The sequence below is a fragment of the Neovison vison genome, chromosome 14 (genome assembly GCF_020171115.1).
Source record: "Neovison vison isolate M4711 chromosome 14, ASM_NN_V1, whole genome shotgun sequence".
Taxonomy (NCBI): Eukaryota; Metazoa; Chordata; class Mammalia; order Carnivora; family Mustelidae; genus Neogale; species Neogale vison.
Genome location: NC_058104.1, coordinates 41615462 through 41634807, shown reverse-complemented (window position 1 = coordinate 41634807; position 19346 = coordinate 41615462).

Sequence of the window (19346 nt, the reverse complement as noted above, 5' to 3'; positions counted from 1 at the left end):
GCAGCGTTGGGGGTGGCAGGAGTTGTGTTCGGGAAGATGTGGGGACAGTCCCCCACAGATCCCCATCCCAGTGCACGGGCGCTGTGCAGGGATCCTGTCGCCTCTGCTCTCCTATGGGGAAGGCACTGGCCTAGTCCCCGAGTCCGCCTGAACTTCAGAGCTAGACCCAAGCCTTACTACGCCAGGAGATGACACTTGGCATGGAGTGTCATCCTAGGCCACGCACGCTGCTGCAGGCTTGTGGCTGTGTCTGCGTAGTTGGGCCTGGCATGATGAACCCAGGGTGCGACCATGAAGCCCGGGAAAGCAAGGCCCAAGAAGCACCAGCTCTCCTGCAGATCTACTTCCCTGACGCGACAGAGCAAACACCCCAATCCTTGCTGAGGAAGCAGCAGCGAAGTGTGGTCAGGCCAAGCTGAAAACCTCTACGAAAGCATAGCAATCGCTAGGAAAAAAGAGTCGGTTCTGTGGGCTGCAGTTGCTGCTTGCTTTAGCCTAGTATTGGCAGCACAGTGGGAGAATCCCGCATAGAGCGAAAGCCTCTTTCCTGGGCATTTCCTCTAGGAAAACACAGCATTCTTTGGAAATCAGAGTCGGTTCTGTGCGATGCTGATGCCGCTTGCCTGAACATAGTCTCCGAAGCACGGTGTAATAAACCCGCATGGAGCAAAACCCTCTTTGCTTGGGCATCCCCTCTACCTGAGAGAGAATCTTGGTTGCGCCTGTGGATACAGCCTTAAGGAAAGGGAAAAGTCTGTCACTGCGCTCCCTGAGAGCATGTCTGGCCTAGGCGTACCACGCCGCTCCAGCAGAAGAGTAGGGGCCCTTGGCCTTGCTGTCTGGAAAGGGTCATGCAACAGAAGAGCATGCATTGGAAAGAATAGTGTGCGGGTGGCAAGACAATTGTCACTCTCTCCGTTTGCTTAGAAATCAGAGTCGGTTCTGCGTGCTGCTGCTCCTGCTTGCCTAGGCCAAGTCCGTAGGTGGGAGAAACCAGCATAGAGTGAAAGCCTCTTTGTCCCTGGCTTTTACTACGGGAAAGCACAGCATTCGTTGGGAAATCTGAATCGCGTTTGTGGGCTGCTGCTGCTGCTTGCCTGAGCTAGACTCCGCAGCACGGTGGAAGAAAGCCACATGGACTGAAATTCTCTTGGCCCTATCATCCCCATTGCCTGAGAGAGAAGCGTGGATGCACATTTGGAAAGGGCCTTAACGATAGGGACACGGCTGTCACCGTGCTCCCCAAAGGCAAGTCTGGGGAAGGAGCAGAACACCTCCCCAGGAGAAGAGACAGAATCGTTGGCCTTATTGTCGGGAAACAGTCACAAAGCTGGAGAGCCTGCCCTGGCAAGAACAGCGGGACGGTGGCAAGACAAGCCTCACCCGCTTCCTGTGCATAGGGACGGAAGCCTGGCTTTAGGAAGACACGAGGGAACGGCTAGGGCAGGAGCGCATACTCCACTCTGAGGAAGGAGTCTGGGCAGAAGGCAAGCCTGTTCTGGAACTCGTGTCCCAAGGGGACAGCATCACCAGGCCACCTGTCCTTAGGGCAGACGTGGGCTTGCCACCAGGCTCCATACCCGGAACTCGCAGATACAGGTCCCTGGAAGAAAGGCAGTCAGGTGCCATCTTCCTCCAAGATGTGGCAGCATTGGGGGTGGCAGGGGGTGTGTCGGGGAAGAAGTGGGGCAGTCCCCCACAGATCCTCATCCCAGGGCACGGGCGCTGTGCAGGGATCCTGTCGCATCTCCTCTCCTATGGGGAAGACACTGGCCTAGTCCCCGAGTCTGCCTGAACGCCAGAGCAAAAAGCCAAGCCTTACTACGCCAGGAGATGGCAGTTGGCATGGAGTGCCAGCCTAGGCCACGCACGATGCTGCAGGTTTGTGGCTGTGTCTGCGTAGTTCGGCCTGGCAGGTTGTACCCAGGGTGCGACCATGGAGCCCGGGAAAGCAAGGCCCAAGACGCACCAGCTCTCCTGAAGATCTACTTCCCTAACGCGACAGAGCAAACACACAAAGCCTTGCTGAGGAAGAAGCAGAGAAGAGCGGTTCAGGCCAACCGAAAACCTCTTTGAAATCATAGCAGTCGCTAGGAAAAAAGAGTCGGTTCTGTGGGCTGCTGTTGCCTCTTGCCTTAGCCTAGTATTGGCAGCACGGTTAGAGAACTGTGCATGGAGTGAAAGCCTCTTTGCCTGGGCATCCCCTCTAGGAAAGCACAGCATTGTTTGGGAAATCAGAGTCGGTTCTGTGCGATGCTGATGCCGCTTGCCTGAAAATAGTCTCCGAAGCACGGTGTAATAAACCCGCATGGAACGAAATCCTCTTTGCCCCGGCAGCCCCTCTGCCTGAGTGAAGCGCGGTTGTGCCTGTGGTAACAGCCTTAAGGAAAGGGAAAAGTCTGTCACTGCGCTCCCTGAGAGCATGTCTCGGCCAAGCGTAGCACGCTGCTCCAGGAGATGAGAAGGGGCCCTTGGCCTTGCGGTATGGAAAGATCATGGTACAGGAGAGCCTGCAGTGGCAAGAATAGCGGGCAGGTGGCAAGACAAGTGTCACCCTCTCTTTTTGCTTAGAAATCGGAGTCGGTTCTGCGGGCTTCTGCTCCTGCTTGCCTAGGCCAAGTCTCAAAGTGGGAGAAACCAGCATACAGCGAAAGCCTCTTTGCCCAGGCTTCTCCTCTGGAAAAGCACAGCATTCGTTGGGAAATCTGATCGGGTTTGTGGGATGCTGCTGCTGCTTGCCTGATCTTGTCTCCGCAGCATGGTGGAAGAAACCCGCATGGAGCGAAATTCTCTTGATCATACCATCCCCAATGCCTGAGAGAGAAGCGTGGATGCACACATATAAAGTGCTTTAAGGATAGGGACACGGCTTTCAATGTGCTCCCAGGAGCAAGTCTGGGGAAGGAGCAGAACGCCTCCCCGGGAGAAGAGAAGGAGCCGTTGGTCTTGTTGTCGGGAAACAGTCGCAAAGCAGGAGAGCCTGCACTGGCGAGAACAGCGGGACGGTTGCAAAACAAGCGTCACCCGCTTCCTGTGTGGAGGGACGGATGCCTGGCTTTGGGAAGACATGAGGGGACAGCTACGGCAGGCGCGCATAATCCAATCTGAGGAAGGAGTCTGGGCAGACTGCAGGCCTGTTCTGTGCCTCTTGTCCCAAGGAGACAGCATCTCCAAGGCCACGTGTCCGTAGGGCAGAAGGGTCCTGCCACCAGGCGCCATACCCGGAACTCGCAGATACACCTCCCTGGAAGAAAGGGCAGTCCGATGCCATCTTCCTCCAAGATGTGGCAGCGTTGGGGGTGGCAGGGAGTGTGTCGGGTAAGAAGTGAGGACAGTCCCCCACAGCTCCCCATACCAGTGCACGGGCGCTGTGCAGGGATCCTGTCGCCTCTAGTCTCCTAGGGGAAAGGCACTGGCCTAGTCCCCGAGTCCTCCCTGAACGCCAGAGCAAAAAGCCAAGCCTTAGTAGGCCAGGAGTTGGCAGTTGGCATGGAGTGTCTTCCTAGGCCACGCACGCTGCTGCAGGTTTGTGGATGTGTCTGCGTAGTTCGGACTGGCAGTGTGAACCCAGGGTGCGACCATGGAGCCGGGGAAAGCAAGGCCCAAGGCTCCATCTCTCCCTCAGATCTACTTCCCTGACGCGACAGAGCAAACGCCCAAAGCATTGCTGAGGAAGAAGCAGCGAAGTGTGTTTCAGGCCAAGCAGAAAACCTATGCGAAAGCATAGCAATCGATAGGAAAATCGAGTTGGTTCTGTGGGCTGCTGTTGCTGCTTGCTTTAGCCTAGTATTGGCAGCACGGTGGGTGAATCCCGCATAGAGCGAAAGCCTCTTTGCTTGGGAATCCCCTCTAGGAAAGCATAGCATTCTTTGGGAAATCAGAGTCGGTTCTATGCGATGCTGATGCTGCTTGCCTGAACATAGTCTCCGAAGCACGGTGTAATAAACCCGCATGGAGCGAAATCCTCTTTGCCCGGGCATCCCCTCTACCTAAGAGAGAATAGTGGTTGCGCCTGTGAAAACAGCCTTAAGGAAAAGTAATGAAACAGGTGAGCCTGCATAGGCAAGAATAGCGGGCGGGTGGCAAGACAAGTGTCACCCTCTCCGTCTGCTTAGAAATCAGAGTTGGTTCTGCGGGCTGATGCTCCTGCTTGCCTAGGCCAAGTCTGAAGTTGGGAGAAACCAGCATACAGCGAAAGCCTCTTTGTCCCAGGTATCTAATATGGGAAAGCACAGCATTCGTTGGGAAATCTGAATCGGGTTTGTGGGATGTTGCTGCTGCTTGCCTGAGCTAGTCTCCGCAGCACGGTGGAAGAAACCCGCATGGACTGAAATTCTCTTGTGCCTAGCATCCCCACTGCCTGAGAGAGAAGCATGGATACACATCTGGAAAGGGCCTTACGGAAAGGGACACACAGTCACCGTGTTCCCCAAGAGCAATTCTGGGGAAGGAGCAGAGCGCTCCCCGGGAGAAGTAAAGGAGCAGTTGGCCTTGTTGTCGGGAAAGTGTTGCAAAGCTGGAGAGCCTGCCCTGGCGAGAACAGCGGGACGGTGGCAAGACATGCGTCAACCGCTTCCTGTGCGTATGGACGGAAGCCTGGCTTTAGGAAGACACGAGGGGACGGCTAGGGCAGGCGCACATACTCCACTCTGAGGAAGTAGTCGGGGCAGACGGCAGGCCTGTTCTGTGCCTCTTTTCCCAAGGGGACAGCATCTCCAAAGCCTCTTGTCCCTAGGGCAGACATGGGCCTGCCACAAGGCGCCATACCCCGAACTCGCAGATACAGCTCCCTGGAAGAAAGGGCAGATGCCATCTTCCTCCAAGATGTGGAAGCTTTGGGGGTAGCAGGGGGTGTGTCGGGGAAGAAGTGGGGACAGTACCCCACAGCACCCCATCCCAGTACACGGGCCCTGTGCAGGGATCCTGTCACCTCACCTCTCCTAAGGGGAAGGCACTGGACGAGTCCCCAAGTACGCCTGAACGCCAGAGCAAAAAGCCAAGCCTTACTACGCCATTAGATGGAAGTTGGCATGGACTGTCATCAAGGCCTCGCACGCTGCTGCAGGGTTGCGGCTGTGTTTGCGTAGTTCAGCCTGGCAGGGTGAATCCAGGGTGTGACCATGGAGCCCGGGAAAGCAAGACCGAAGAGGCACCAGCTCTCCCGCAGATCTACTTCCCTGAAGCGACAGAGCAAACGCCCAAAGGCTTGCTGAGGAAGCAGCAGCGAAGTGCGGTTCAGGCCAACTGAAAACCTCTGTGAAAGCATAGCAGTCGCTAGGAAAAAAGAGTCGGTCCTGTGGGCTGCTGTTGCTGCTTGCCTTAGCCTAGTATTGGCAGCACGGTGGGAGTATCCTCCATAGAGAGAAAGCCTTTTTCCCCGGGCATCCCCTCAGGGAAAGAACAGCATTCATTGGGAAATCAGAGTCGGTTCTGTGCGATGCTGATGCCGCTTGCATGAACAGAGTCTCCGAAGCACGGTGTAATAAACCCAAATGGAGCGTAATCCTCTTTGCCTGGGTATCCCCTCTACCTGAGAGAGAAGCGTGGTAGCGCCTGTGGAAACAGCCTTAAGGAAAGGGAAACGTCTGGTACTGTGCTCCCTGGGAGCATTGCTGCTCCAGGCGTAGCACGTTGATCTAGGAGAAGAGAAGGGTCCCTTGGCCTTGCTGTCCTGAAACGGACATGAAACAGGAGAGCCTGCCATGGCAAGAAGAGCGGAGAGCTGGCACGACAAGTGTCACCCTCTCCATATGCTGAGAAATCAGATTCACTTCTGCGTGCTGCTGCTCGTGCTTGCCTAGACCAAGTCTCAAGGTGGGAAAACCACCATCCATAGACAGCACTTTGCCCAGGCTTCTCCTCTTGGAAAGCACAGCATTCGTTGGGAAATCTGAGTCGCTGTGTGCGAAGCTTATGCTGCTTGACTGAGCTAGTCTCCACAGCACGGGGGAAGAAACCTGCATGGAGCGAAATTCTCTTGGCCCTAGCATCCCCATTGACTGAGACAGAAACGTGGATGCACATCTGGAAAGGGCCTTAAGGATAGGGACACGGATGTCACCGTGCTCCCAGGAGCAAGTCTGGGGAAGGAGCAGAACACCTCCCCAGGAGACGTGAAGGAGCCGTTGGCCTTGTTGTCAGGAAACAGTCGCAAAGCAGGAGAGCCTGCCCTGGAAAGAACAGCGGGATGGTGGCAAGACAATCGTCACCCGTTCCCTGTGCGTAGAGACAGAAGCCTGTCTTAAGGAAGACATGAGGGGACGGCTAGGGCAGGTGTGCATACCCCACTCTGAGGAAGGAGTATGGGCAGAAGGCAGGCCTGTTCTGTGCCTCTTGTCCCAAGGGGACGGCATCTCCAAGGCCTCCTGTCCCTACGGCAGATATGGGCTTCCCACCAGGCGTCATACCCGGAACTCGCAGATAAAGCTCCCTGGAAGAAAGGGCAGTCAGATGCCATCTTCCTCCAAGTTGTGGTAGCGTTGGGGGTTGCAGGGGGTGTGTCGGGGTAGAAGTGAGGACAGTCCTCCACAGCTCCCCACCCCAGTGCATGTGCGCTGTGCAGGGATCCTGTCGCCTCTCCTTCTCTAAGGGGAAGGCACTGGCCTAGTCCCTGAGTCAGCCTGAACACCAGAGCAAAAAGCCAAGCCTTACTGCCCCAGGAGATGGCAGCAGTTGGCATGGAGTGTCATCCTAGGCCACGCACGCTGCTGCAGGCTTGTGGCTGTGTCTGTGTAGTTCGTCCTGGCAGGGTGAACCCAGGATGCGACCATGGAGCCCGGGAAAGCAAGGCCCAAGAGGCACCAGCTCTACCGCAGATCGACTTCCCTGACACGACAGAGCAAACACCCAAATCCTTGCTGAGGAAACAGCAGCGAAGTGCGGTTCAGGCCAAGCGGAAAGCCTCTGTGAAAGCATAGCTATCGCTAGGAAAAAAGAGTCGGTTTTGTGGGCTGCTGTTGCTGCTTGTTTTAGCCTAGTATTGGCAGCACGGTGGGAGAATTCCCGCATAGAGCGCAAGCCTCTTTCCCTGGGCATCCCCTCTAGGAAAGCACAGCATTCCTTGGGAAATCAGAGTCGGTTCTATGCGATGCTGATGCCGCTTGCCTGAACATAGTCTCCAAAGCACGGTGTAATATACCCGCATGGATCGAAATCCTCTTTGCCCGGGCATCCCCTCTACCTGAGAGAGAAGCGTGGTTGAGCCTGTGGAAACAGGCTTTAGGAAAAGACATGAAAAGAGAGAGCCTCTTAGGAAAGAATAGCGGGCGGGTGGCAAGACAAGTGTCACCCTCTCCGTTTGCTTAGAAATCAGTGTAGGTTCTACGGGCTGCTGCTCATGCTTGCCTAGGCCAAGTCTCAAGGTGGGAGAAACCAGCATACAGCGAAAGCCTCTTTGCCCAGGCTTCTCCTCTGGGATAGAACAGCAATCGTTGGGAAATCAGAGTCGGTTCTGTGTGATGCTGATGCCGCTTGACTGAAAATAGTCTCCGAAGCACGGTGTAATAAACCCGCTTGGAGTTAAATCCTCTTTGCCCGGGCATCCCCTCTACCTGAGAGAGATGCGTGGTTGAGCCTGTGGAATCAGCCTTAAGGAAAAGTCATGAAACATGAGAGCCACCCATGGCAAGAACAGCGGGCGGGGTTGCAAGACAAGTGTCACCATCTCCGTTTGCTTAGAACTCAGAGTCCGTTCTGGTGGCTGCTGCTCGTGCTTGCCTAGTCCATGTCTAAAGGTGGAAGAAATCAGCATACATTGAAAGCCTCTTTGCCCAGGCTGCTCCTCTGGGAAAGCACAGTATTCATTGGGAAACCTGAATCGGGTTTGTGGGATGCTTCTGCTGTTTGCCTGAGCTAGTCTCCGCAGCACGGTGGAAGAAACCTGCATGGACTGAAATTCTCTTGGCCCTAGCATCCCCATTGCCTGAAAGAGCAGCGTGGATGCACATCTGGTAAGGGCCTTAAGGAAAGGGACACGGCTGTCACCGTGCTCCAAAAGAGCAAGTCTGGGGAAGTTGCAGAACGCCTCCCCGGGAGCAGAGAAGGAGCCGTTGGCCTTATTGTCGGGAAAAAGTCGCAAAGCAGGAGAGCCTGCCCTGGCGAGAACAGCGGGACGGTGGCAAGACAAGCCTCACCCGCTTCTTGTGCGTAGGGACGGAAGCCTGGCTTTAGGAAGACACGAGGTAACGAGTAGGGCTGGCGCACATACTCCACTCAGAGGAAGGAGTCTGGGCAGATGGTAGGCCTGTTCTCTGCCTATTGTTCCAAGGGGACAGCATCTCCAAGGCCACCTGTCCCTAGGGCAGACGTGGGCATTACACCATGCACTATACCAGGAACTTGAAGATACAGCACCCTGGAAGAAACGGCAGTCAGATGCCATCTTCCTCCAAGATGTGGCAGCGTTGGGGGTGGCAGGTGGTGTGTCGGGGAAGAAGTGGGGACCTTCCCCACATCTCCCAACCCAGTGCATAGTCGCTGTGCAGGGATACTGTCGATTATCCTTTCCTAAGGAGAGTCCTAGTCCCCGAGTCCTAGTCTCCGAATCTGGCTGAACGCCAGAGCAAAAAGCCAAGCCTTACAACGCCAGGAGAAGGCAGTTGGAATGGACGTTCATCCTAGGACACGCATGCTGCTGCAGTTTGGTGGCTGTGTCTGCGTAGTTCGGCCTGGCAGGGTGAACCCAGGATGCGACCATGGAGCCGTGGAAAGCAAGGCACAAGAAGCACCACCTCTCCCACAGATCTACTTCCTTGACGTGACAGAGCAAACGCCCAAAGCCTTGCTGAGGAAGCCGCAGCGAAGTGCGGTTCAGCCCAAGCTTAAAACCTCTGCGAAAGCATAGCAATTTCTAGGAAAAAAGAGTCGGTTTGTGGAATGCTGTTGCTGCTTGCTTTAGCTTAGTATTGGCAGCACGGTGGGAGAATCCCACAGAGAGCGAAAGCTTATTTGCCTGGGCATCGCTCTAGGAAAGCACAGCATTCTTTGGGAAATCAGAGTCGGTTCTGTGCGATGCTAATGCCTCTTCCTGAACATAGTCTCCAATGCACGGAGTAATAACCCGCATGGAGCAAAATCCTCTTTGCCCGGGTATCCCCTCTACATAAGAGAGAAGCGTGGTTGCGCCTGTGGAAACAGCCTTAATGAAACGTCATGAAACAGGAGAGCCTGCATAGGCCAGAATAGCGGGCGGGAGGCAAGACAAGTGTCACCCTCTCCCTTTGCTTAGAAATCAGAGTCGGTTGTGTGCGCTGCTGCTCCTGCTTGCCTAGGCCAACTCTCAAGGTGGGAGAAACCAAAATACAGCGAAAGCTTCTTTGCACAGGCTTCTCTCTGGGAAAACACAGCATTCGTTGGGAAATCTGAATCGGGTTTGTGGGATGCTGCTGCTGCTTGCCTCAGCTAGTCGCCGCAGCACGGTGGACGAAACACGCATGGAGCGAAATTCTCTTGGCCCTAGCATCCCCACTGCCTGAGAGAGAAGCGTGGATCAACATCTGGAAAGGGCCTTAAGGATAGGGACACGGCTGTTACCGTGCTCCCAGGAGCAATTCTGGGAAGGAGCAGAACGCCTCCCCAGGAGAACAGAAGGAGCCGTTGGCCTTGTTGTCAGGAAACAGACGAAAAGCATGAGACCCTGCCCTGGCGAGAACAGCGGGACGGTGGCAAGACAAGCCTCACCCGCTTCCTGTTCTTATGGACGGAAACCTGATTTAGGAAGACACGAGGAAACGGCTAGGGCAGGCGCGCTTACTCCACTCTAAGGAAGGGGTCTTGGCAGACGGCAGGCCTGTTTTGTGCCTCTTGTCCCAGGAGACAGCATCTCCAAAGCCAACTGTCCTGAGGGCAGACGTGGGCTTGCCACCAGGCTCCATACCTGGAACTCGCAGATAAGCTCCCTGGAAGAAAGGGAAGTCAGATGCCATCTTCCTCCAAGATGTGTCAGCGTTGCGGGTGGCAGGGGGTGTTTCGGGGAAGAAGTGGTGACAGACCCTACAGCTCCCCATCCCAGTGCACGGGAGCTGTGCACGGTTCCTGTCGCCTCTCCTCTCCTATGTGGAAGTCACTGGCCTCGTCCCCGAGTCCGCCTGAACGCCAGAGCAAAAAGCCAAGCCTTACTACGCCAGGACATGGCAGTTGGCATGGACTGTCATCCTAGGCCACGCACGCTGCTGCAGGGTTGTGGCTGTGTCTGCGTAGTTCAGCCTGGCAGTGTGAACCCAGGGTGCGACCATGGAGCCCGGGAAAGCAAGGCCCAAGAGGCACCAGCTCTCCCTCAAATCTAATTCCCTGACGCGAAAGATCATACGCCCAAAGTTTTGCTGAAGAAACAGCAGCGACGTGTGGATCGGGCCAAGCTAAAAATCTCTGTGAAAGCATAGCAATCTCTAGGGAAAAAGAGTCGGTTCTGTGGGCTGCTGTTGCTGCTTGCTTTAGCCAAGTATTGGCAGCACGGTGGGAGAATCCGCAGAGAGCAAAAGACTCCTTGCCTGGGCATCCCCACTAAGAAAGCACAGCATTCTTTGGGAAATCAGAGTCGGTTCTCTGCGATGCTGATGCCGCTTCCCTGAACATAGTCTCCAAAGCACGGTGTAATAAACTTGCATTGAGCGAAATCCTCTTTGCCCGGGTATACCCTCTGCCTGAAAGAGAAGCGTGGTTGCGCCTGTGGGAACAGCCTTAATGAAAAGTCATGAAACAGGAGAGCCTTCATAGGCAAGAATAACGGGCGGGTGGAAAGACAAGTGTCACACTCTCCGTTTGCTTAGAAATCAGAGTTGGTTCTGCGCGCTGCTGCTCCTGCTGGCCTAGGCCAAGTCTGAAGGTGGGAGAAACCAGCATAAAGCGAAAGCCTCTTTGTCCCAGGCTTCTCCTCTGGGAAAGCACAGCATTCGTTGGGATATCTGAATCGGGTTTGTGGGATGCGGCTGTTGCTTGCCTGAGCTAGACTCCGCAGCACGGTTGAAGAAACCCACATGGACTGCAATTCTCTTGGCCCTAGCCAAGAGAGAAGCATGGATGCTCATTCGGCAAGGGCCTTAAGGAAAGGGATACGGTTGTCACCGTGCTTCCCAAGAGCAAGTCTGGGGAAAGAGCAGAGCATCTCCCCGGGAGAAGAGGAGCCGTTGGCCTTGTTGTCGCGAAACAGTCGCAAAGCAGGAGAGCCTGCCCTGGCGAGAATAGCGGGACGGTGGCAAGACATGCGTCAGCCGCTTCCTGTGTGTAGGGACGGAAGCCTGGGTTTAGGAAGACACGAGTGGACGGCTAGGGCAGACGCGCATACTACACTCGGAGGAAGAAGTCTGGGCAGACGGCATGCCTGTTCTGTGACTCTTGTCCCAAGTCGACAGCATCTCCAAGGCCACCTGTCCCTAGGGCAGTCGTGGGCCTGCCACCAGGGGCCATACCAGGAACTCTCAGATAAAGCTCCCTGTAAGAAAGGGCAGTCAGATGCGATCTTCCTCCAAGATGTGGCAGCGTTGGGGGTAGCAGAGGGTGTGTCGGGGAATAAGTGTGGACAGTCCCAGACAACTCACCATCCCAGTGCACGGGAGCTGTGCAGGAGCTGTCGCCTCTCCTTTCCTAAGTGGAAAGCACTGGCCTAGTCCCCGAGTCCGCCTGAACGCCAGAGCAAAAAGCCAAGCCTAACTACGCAAGGAGATGGCAGGTGGTATGGACTGTCATCCGAGGCCACAAGCCCAGCTGCAGGGTGGTGGCTGAGTATGCGTATTTTGGCATGGCAGGGTGAACCCAGGATGCGACCATGGAGCCTGGGAAGCAAGGCCCAAGACCCACCAGCTCTCCCGCAGATCTACTTCCCTGACGCGACAAAGCACGCGCCCAAAGCCTTGCTGAAGAAGCAGCAGCGAAGTGCGGATCGGGCCAAGCTGAAAACCTCTGGGAAAGGATAGCAGTCGCTGGGAAAAAAAGAGTCGGTTCTGTGGGCTGCTGTTGCTGCTTGCCTTACCTAGTATTGGCCGAACGGTAGGAGAATCCCGCTTAGAGCGAAAGCCTCTTTGCTTGGGCATCCCCTCTAGGAAAGCACAGCATTCTTTGGGAAATCAGAGTCGGTTCTGTACGATGCTGATGCCGCTTGCCTGAACATAGTCTCGAAGCACGGTGTAGTTACCCCGAATGGAGCGAAATCGACTTGGCCCGGGCATTCCCTCTATCTGAGAGAGAAGCGTGGTTGCGCCTGTGTAAACCGCCTTAAGGAAAAGTCATGAAACAGGAGAGCTTGCATAGACAAGAATAGCGGGCGTGTGGCAAGACATGTGTCAACCTCTCCGTTTGCTTAGAAATCAGAGTTGGTTCTGCGGGCTGCTGCTCGTGCTTGCCTAGGCCAAGTCTCAAGGTGGGACATACCAGCATACAGCGAAAGTTTCTTTGCCAAGACTTCTCCTCTGGGAAACACTGCAATCGTTGGGAAATCTGAATCGGGTTTGTGGGATGTTGCTTCTGCTTGCCTGAGCTAGTCTCTGCAGCACGGTGGAAGAAACCCGCATGGAGGAAATTTTCTTGGCCATAGCAAGAAAGGCCATCTGGAAAGGGCCTTAAGGATAGGGACACGGCTGTCACAGTGCTTTCCAAGAGCTCGTCTGGGGAAGGAGCAGAACGCCTCCCCGGGAGAAGAGAAGGAGCCGTTGGCCTTGTCTCGGGAAACAGTCACAAAGCAGGAGAGCCTTCCCTGGCGAGAACAGCGGGATGGTGGCAAGACAGTCGTCACACGCTCCCTGTGCGTAGAGACGGAAACCTGGCTTAAGGAAGACACGAGGGGCCGGCTAGGGCAGGCGCGCATACAGCACTCTGAGGAAGGACTCTGGGCAGAAGGCAGGCCTGTTCTGTACCTCTTGTCCCAAGGGGACAGCATCTACATGACCCCTGTCCATAGGGCAGATGTGGACTTGCCACCAGGAGCCATTCCCAGCACTCACAGATACAGCTCCCTCGAAGAACGGGCAGTCAGATGCCATCTTCCTCCAAGATGTGGCAGCGTTGGGGGTGGCAGGGGGTGTGTCGGGGTAGAAGTGGGCTCAGTACCCCAAAGCTCCTCATCCCAGAGCATGGGTGCTGTTCAGGGATCCTGTCACCTCTCCTCTACAATGGGGAAGGCACTGGCCTAGTCCCCGAGTCTGCCTGAACGCCAGACCAAAAAGCCAAGCCTTACTACACCAGGAGATGGCAGTTGGCATGGAGTGTCTTCCTAGTCCACGCACGCTGCTGTAGGGTTGTGGCTGTGTCTGTGAAGTTTGGCCTGGCAGGGTGAACCCAGAGTGCGACCATGGAGCCCGGGAAAGCAAGGCCCAAAAGTTACAAGCTCTCCCGCAGATCTACTTCCCTGTAGCGACAGAGCAAAAGCCCAAAGCCTTGCTGAGGAAGCAGCAGCGAAGTGCGGTTCAGGCCAAGCTGAAAACCTCTGCGAAAGCATAGCAATCACTAGGAAAAAAGAGTCGGTTCCATGGGCTGCTGTTGCTGCTTCCTTTAGCCTAGTATTGGTAGCACGGTGGGAGAATCCCGAATAGAGCGAAAGCCTCGTTGCCTGGGCATCCCCTCTAGGAAATACAGCATTCTTTGGGAAATCAGAGTCGGTTCTGTGCGATGCTGATGCCGCTTGCCAGAACATAGTCTCCGAAGCACAGTGTAATTAATCCGCATGAAGCAAAATCCTCTTTGTCCAGGTATCCCTTTAAGGGTCTACCCTCCCAGAGGAACTTGCTTGTGAGCCCTGAATGTAAGGGTGGGGCAGACTGAGTGGAGACATCCAATCAGTGAGGCGTATGTATAGCCACTTGGGAAATTGGAATTCAATTGGCCGCCTGTGTGGGGGCGGGGTCAGCCAGCCCCATAAAGGTTGCTTTGCCAGGCTCTCAGGGGCTGCTGCATGAGATCGGTGGAGTTGGCGGAGAGCGGTACGGAGAGCGGTGAAGTTGGCGGAGAGAGGTGTGGTCGGCGGAGAGCGGTGAAGTTGGCAGAGAGCGGTGAAGCGGTGCGGAGAGTTGTGGAAGTCGGCGGAGAGCAGGGGAGTCAACGGTGAATAGAAGAGCTGTAACAGCTCCTGTAAGAGCTACAACCGCGTTTGCAGTCTCCAGCCTCCCGCGGCGCCGAGCAGCCGCCTACAGTCTCCAGCAGCCCCGAGCCGCGCCTGCAACCTCGAGCCGCCAGAGGCGCCGCCTCTGGCAGTCCAGCCTCCGGCGGCCCCGAGCCGCTGCCTGAGGCCCAGCCTCCGGCGGTCCCGCCTCCCGCGGCCCCCAGCCGCCGCCCGCAGTCTCCAGCCGCCTGCAGCTTCCAGCTTCCGGTGGTCCTGCCTCCCGTGGCCCCAAGCCGCCGCCAGCAGCTTCCAACCTCTGGCGGCCCTGAGCCGCCGCCTGCAGGCTGTAGCCTCCGGCGGCCCTGCCTTCAGCAGCCCGGCGAGCTGCCGAGACCCCAACGGTCCAGCGGTCCTGATGCCTACAGCCCCTGGATGCCAGCAGTCGGCGGTCCTGACACCTGAAGCCCCTAGATGCCAGCGGTCTCGAGGCGCAAGCAGCCCTGAGATGCCAACGGCCCCTGGACACCAGCAGCCTCGCCGCAAAATGCCTCGCCACCCCGAACCACATTGGCCTTGTCCGCAGTGGTGGCTTCCTCCGGGTGGAAGCCTGGTCAGAGTAGCATCGTGGGGAACAGATCTGTGTCATCCGGGTTGTCCTCCTTGTCATTGTTGCTTCTTCGTCATTGGGAGTGGCCTCATCCAGGAAGTGGTCTTGTCCAGAACAGCCTCTTCTTGGGAGCGGCCTTGTCCGGGGAGCAACTTCATTGAACAGTTGCCTTGTCTTGGGAGTGGAATCTTCTTGGGAACAGCTCCAATCATGAAACGGCCTCATCTGCGGAGCAGCAGCGTCATCTAGAGTGGCCTCGTCCAGAGTGGCCTTCTTGGAAGTGACCTTGTTGGGATCATCGTCACCGCCTTTTCATAAGAGGTAGGTCTTACCGGTCATTTGATTCCTGATGCTTGGCGAGAAATAAAGTTTTGCTTGACCTTCCTTTGATCAGTCTCGTTCCTTTGATCACGGACCCTAACAATCCCCTCTACCGGAGAGAGAAGCGTGGTTGCGCCTGTGGAAACAGCCTTAAGGAAAAGTCATGAAACAGGAGAGCCTGCAAAGGCAAGAATAGTGGGTGCGTGGCAAGACAAGTTTCACCCTCTCCGTATGCTTAGAAATCAGAGTCGGTTCTGCGGGCTGCTGCTCCTGCTTGCCTAGGCCAAGTCTCAAGGTGGGAGAAACCAGCATACAGCGAAAGCCTCTTTGCCCAGGCTTCTCCTCTGGGAAAGCACAGCATTCGTTGGGAAATGTGAATAGGGTTTGTGGGATGCTGCTGCTGCTTGCCTGAGCTAGTCTCCGCAGCACGGTGGAAGAAACGCGCATGGACCGAAATTCTCTTGACCCTAGTATCCCCACTGCCTGAGAGAGAAGCGTGGATGCACATGTAGAAAGGGCCTTAAGGATAGGCATACGGCTGTCACTGTGCTCCCAGGAGCAAGTCTGGGGAAGGAGTAGAACGCCTCCCCGGGAGAAGAGAAGGAGCCGTTGGCATTTTTGTCAGGAAACAGTCGAAAAGCAGGAGAGCCTGCCCTGACGAGTACAGCGGGATGGTGGCAAGACAATCGTCACCCGCTCCTTATGCGTAGAGACGTAAGTCTTGCTTAAGGAAGACACGAAGGATGGCTAGGGCAGACACTCATAATGCACTCTGAGGAAGGAGTCTGGGTAGAAGGCAGGCCTGTTATGTGCCTCTTGTCCCAAGGGGACAGATATCCAAGGCCCACTGTCCCTAGGGCAGACGTGGGCCTTCCACCAGGCGCCATACCCAGAACAGCCTTAAGGAAATGTCATGAAACAGGAGAGCCTGCATAGGACGGAATAGCGGGCGGTAGGCAAAACAAGTGTCACCCTCTCTGTTTCCTTAGAAATCAGAGTCGGTTCTGCGGGCTGCTGCTCGTGCTTGCCTAAGCCAAGTATCAAGGTGGGAGAAACCAGCATACATCGAAATCCTCTTTGCCCAGGCTTCTCCTCTGGGAAAGCACAGCATTAGTTGGGAAATCTGAAACGGGTTAGTGGGATGCTGCTGCTGCTTGCCTGAGCTAGTATCCGCAGTACGGTGGAAGAAACCGGCATGGAGCCAAATTCTCTCGGGCCTAGCATCCCCATTGCCTGAGAGAGAAGTGTGGATGCACATCTGGAAAGGGCCTTAAGGATAAGGACACGGCTGTCACCGTGCTCCACAAGAGCAAGTCTGGGGAAGGAGCAGAACGCCTCCCCGGGCGAAGAGAAGGAGCCGTTGGCCTTGTTGTCAGGAAACAGTCGCAAAGCAAGAGAGCCTGCCCTGACGAGAACAGCGGGACAGTTGCAGGACACGCGTCACCCGCTTCCTGTGCGTAGGGACGTAAGCCTGGCTTTAGAAAGACACGAGGGTATGGCTAGTACACGCGCGCATACTCCACTCTGTGGAAGGAGTCTGGGCAGACGGCAATCTTGTTCTGTGCCTCTTGTACCAAGGGGACAGCATCTCCATGGCCGCCTGTCCCTAGGGCAGACGTGAGCTTGCCACCAGGCGCGATATCCGGAACTCGCAGATAAAGCTCCCTGGAAGAATGGGCAGTCAGATGCCATCTTCCTCCAAGTTGTGGCAGCGTTGTGGGTGGCAGGGGGTGTGTAGGGGAATAAGTGGGGACAGTCCCCCACAGATCCTATCCCAGTACACGGGTGCTGTGCAGGGATGCTGTCGCCTCTCCTCTCCTAAGGGGAAGGCACTGGCCTAGTACCCGAGTCCGCCTGAACGCCAGAGCAAAAAGCCAAGCCTTACGACGCCAGGAGATGGCAGTTGGCATGGACTGTCATCCTAGGCCACGCACGCTGCTACAGGGTTGTGGCTAGGTCTGCGTAGTTCAGCCTGGTAGGGTGAACCCAGGATGCGACCATGGAGCCCGGGAAAGCAAGGACCAAGAGGCACCAGCTCTCCCGCAGATCTACTTCCCTGACGCGACATAGCTAATGCACAAAGCCTTGCTGAGGAAGCAGAAGCGAATTGCGTTTCAGGCCAAGCTGAAAACCTCTGGAAAAGCATAGCAGGCGCTAGGAAAAAAGAGTCGGTTCTGTGGGCTGCTGTTGCTGCTTGCCTTAGCCTAGTATTGGCAGCACGGTGGGAGAATCCCACATAGAGCGAAAGCATCTTTGCCTGGGCATCGCTCTAGGAAAGCACAGCATTCTTTTTGAAATCAGATTCGGTTCTGTGCGATGCTGATGCCGCTTGCCTGAACATACTCTATGAAGCATGGCGTAATTAACCCCCATGAAGCGAAATCCTCTTTGTACGGGCATCCCCTCTACCTGAGAGAGAAGCGTGTTTGCGCCTGTGGATACAGCCTTAAGGAAAAGTCATGAAAGAAGAGAGCCTGCATAGGCAAAATAGCGGACGGGTGGCAAGACAAGTGTCACCCTCTCCGTTAGATTATAAATAAGAGTCGGTTCTGCGGGCTGCAGCTCCTGCTTGCCTAGGCCAAATCACAAGGTGGGAGAAACCAGCATACAGTGAAATCCTCTTTGCCCAGGCTTCTCCTCTGGGAAAGCACAGCATTCGTTGGGAAATCAGAGTTGGTTCTGTGCGATGCTGATGCGGCTTGCCTGAACATAGTCTCCGAAGCACGGTGTAATAAAACCGCATGGAGCGAAATTCTGTTTACCCGGGCGTCCACTCTACCTGAGAGAGAAGCATGGTTGCGCCTTTGGAATCAGCCTTAAGGAAAACTCATGAAACAGGAGAACCTGCCATGGCAAGAACAGTGGGTGGGTGGCAAGAAAAGTGTCACCCTCTCTGTTTGCTTAGAAATCAGAGCTGGTCCGGCGTGCTGCTGCTCGTGCTTGCCTAGGCCAAGTCTCAAGGTGGGAGAAACCACCATACAGCGAAAGCCTCTTTGCCCAGGCTTCTCCTCTGGGAAAGCACAGCATTCGCTGGGAAATCTGAATTGGGTTTGTGGGATGCTGCTGTTGCTTGCCTGAGCTAGTCTCTGCAGCATGGTGGAAGAAACCCGCAAGGAGCGAAATTCTCTTGGCCTTAACACCCCAGAACCCTTAGAGAGAAGCGTGATTGCACATCTGGAAAGGGCTTAAGTATAGGGACACTGCTGTCACAGTGCTCCCCAAGAGCAAGTCTTGGACAGGAACAGAACGCCTCACCGGGAGAAGAAAAGGAGCCGTTGGCCTTGTTGTCGGGAAAAGTCGCAACGCAGGAGAGCCTGCCCTGGCGAGAACAGCGGGATGGTGGCAGGACAATCAACACCCGATCCCTGTGCATAGAGAAGGAAGCCTGGCTTATGGAATACACGAGGGGACGGCTAGGGCAGGCGCGCATACTCCACTCTGAGGAAGGAGTCTGGGCAGTCGGCAGGCCTGTTCTGTGCTTTTATGCCAAGGGAAGAGCATCTCCAAGAGCACCTGTCCCTAGGGCAGCCGTGTTCTTGCCACCAGGCGCCATACACGGAACTCACAGTTACAGCTCCCTGGAAGAAAGGGCAGTCAGATGCCATCTTCCTCAAAGATGTGGCAACCATATGGGTGGCAGGGTTTGTGTCGGGGGAGAAGTGCACAGTCCCCAACGGCTCCCCATCCCAGTGCATGGGCGCTATGCAGGGATCCTGTCGCCTCTTCTCCTATGGGGGCGGCACTGGCCTAGTCCCCGAGTCCGCCTGAACGCCAGAGCAAAAAGCCAAGCCTTCCTACGCCAGGAGATGGCAGTTAGCATGGACTGTCCTCCTAGGCCACGCACGCTGCTGCAGGTTAGTGGCTGTGTCTGCATAGTTCGTCCTGGCAGGGTGAATCCAGGGTGCGACCATAGAGCCCCGAAAGCAAGGCCCAAGAGGCACCAGCTCTCCCGCAGATCTACTTCCCTGACGCTACAGAGCAAACGACCAAAGCCTTGCTGAGGAAGCAGCAGCGAAGGGTGGTCCAGGCCAAGCTGAAAACCTCTGCGAAAGCATAGCAATCGCTAGGAAAGAGTCGGTTCTATGGGCTGCTGTTGCTGCTTACTTTAGCCTATGTTTGGCAGCACGGTGGCAGAGTCCCGCATAGCACGAAAGCCTCTTTGCCTGGGCATCCCATCTAGGAAAGCAAAGCATTCTTCGGGAAATCAGAGTCGGTTCTGTGCGATGCTGATGCCGCTTGCTGAACATAGTCTCAGAAGCACGGTGTAATAAACCCGCATGGAGCGAAATCCTCTTTGCCCGGGCATCCCCTCTACCTGATAGAGAAGCCTGGTTGCGCCAGTGAAAACAGCCTTAAGGAAAAGTCATGAAACAGAAGAGCATCATAGGCAAG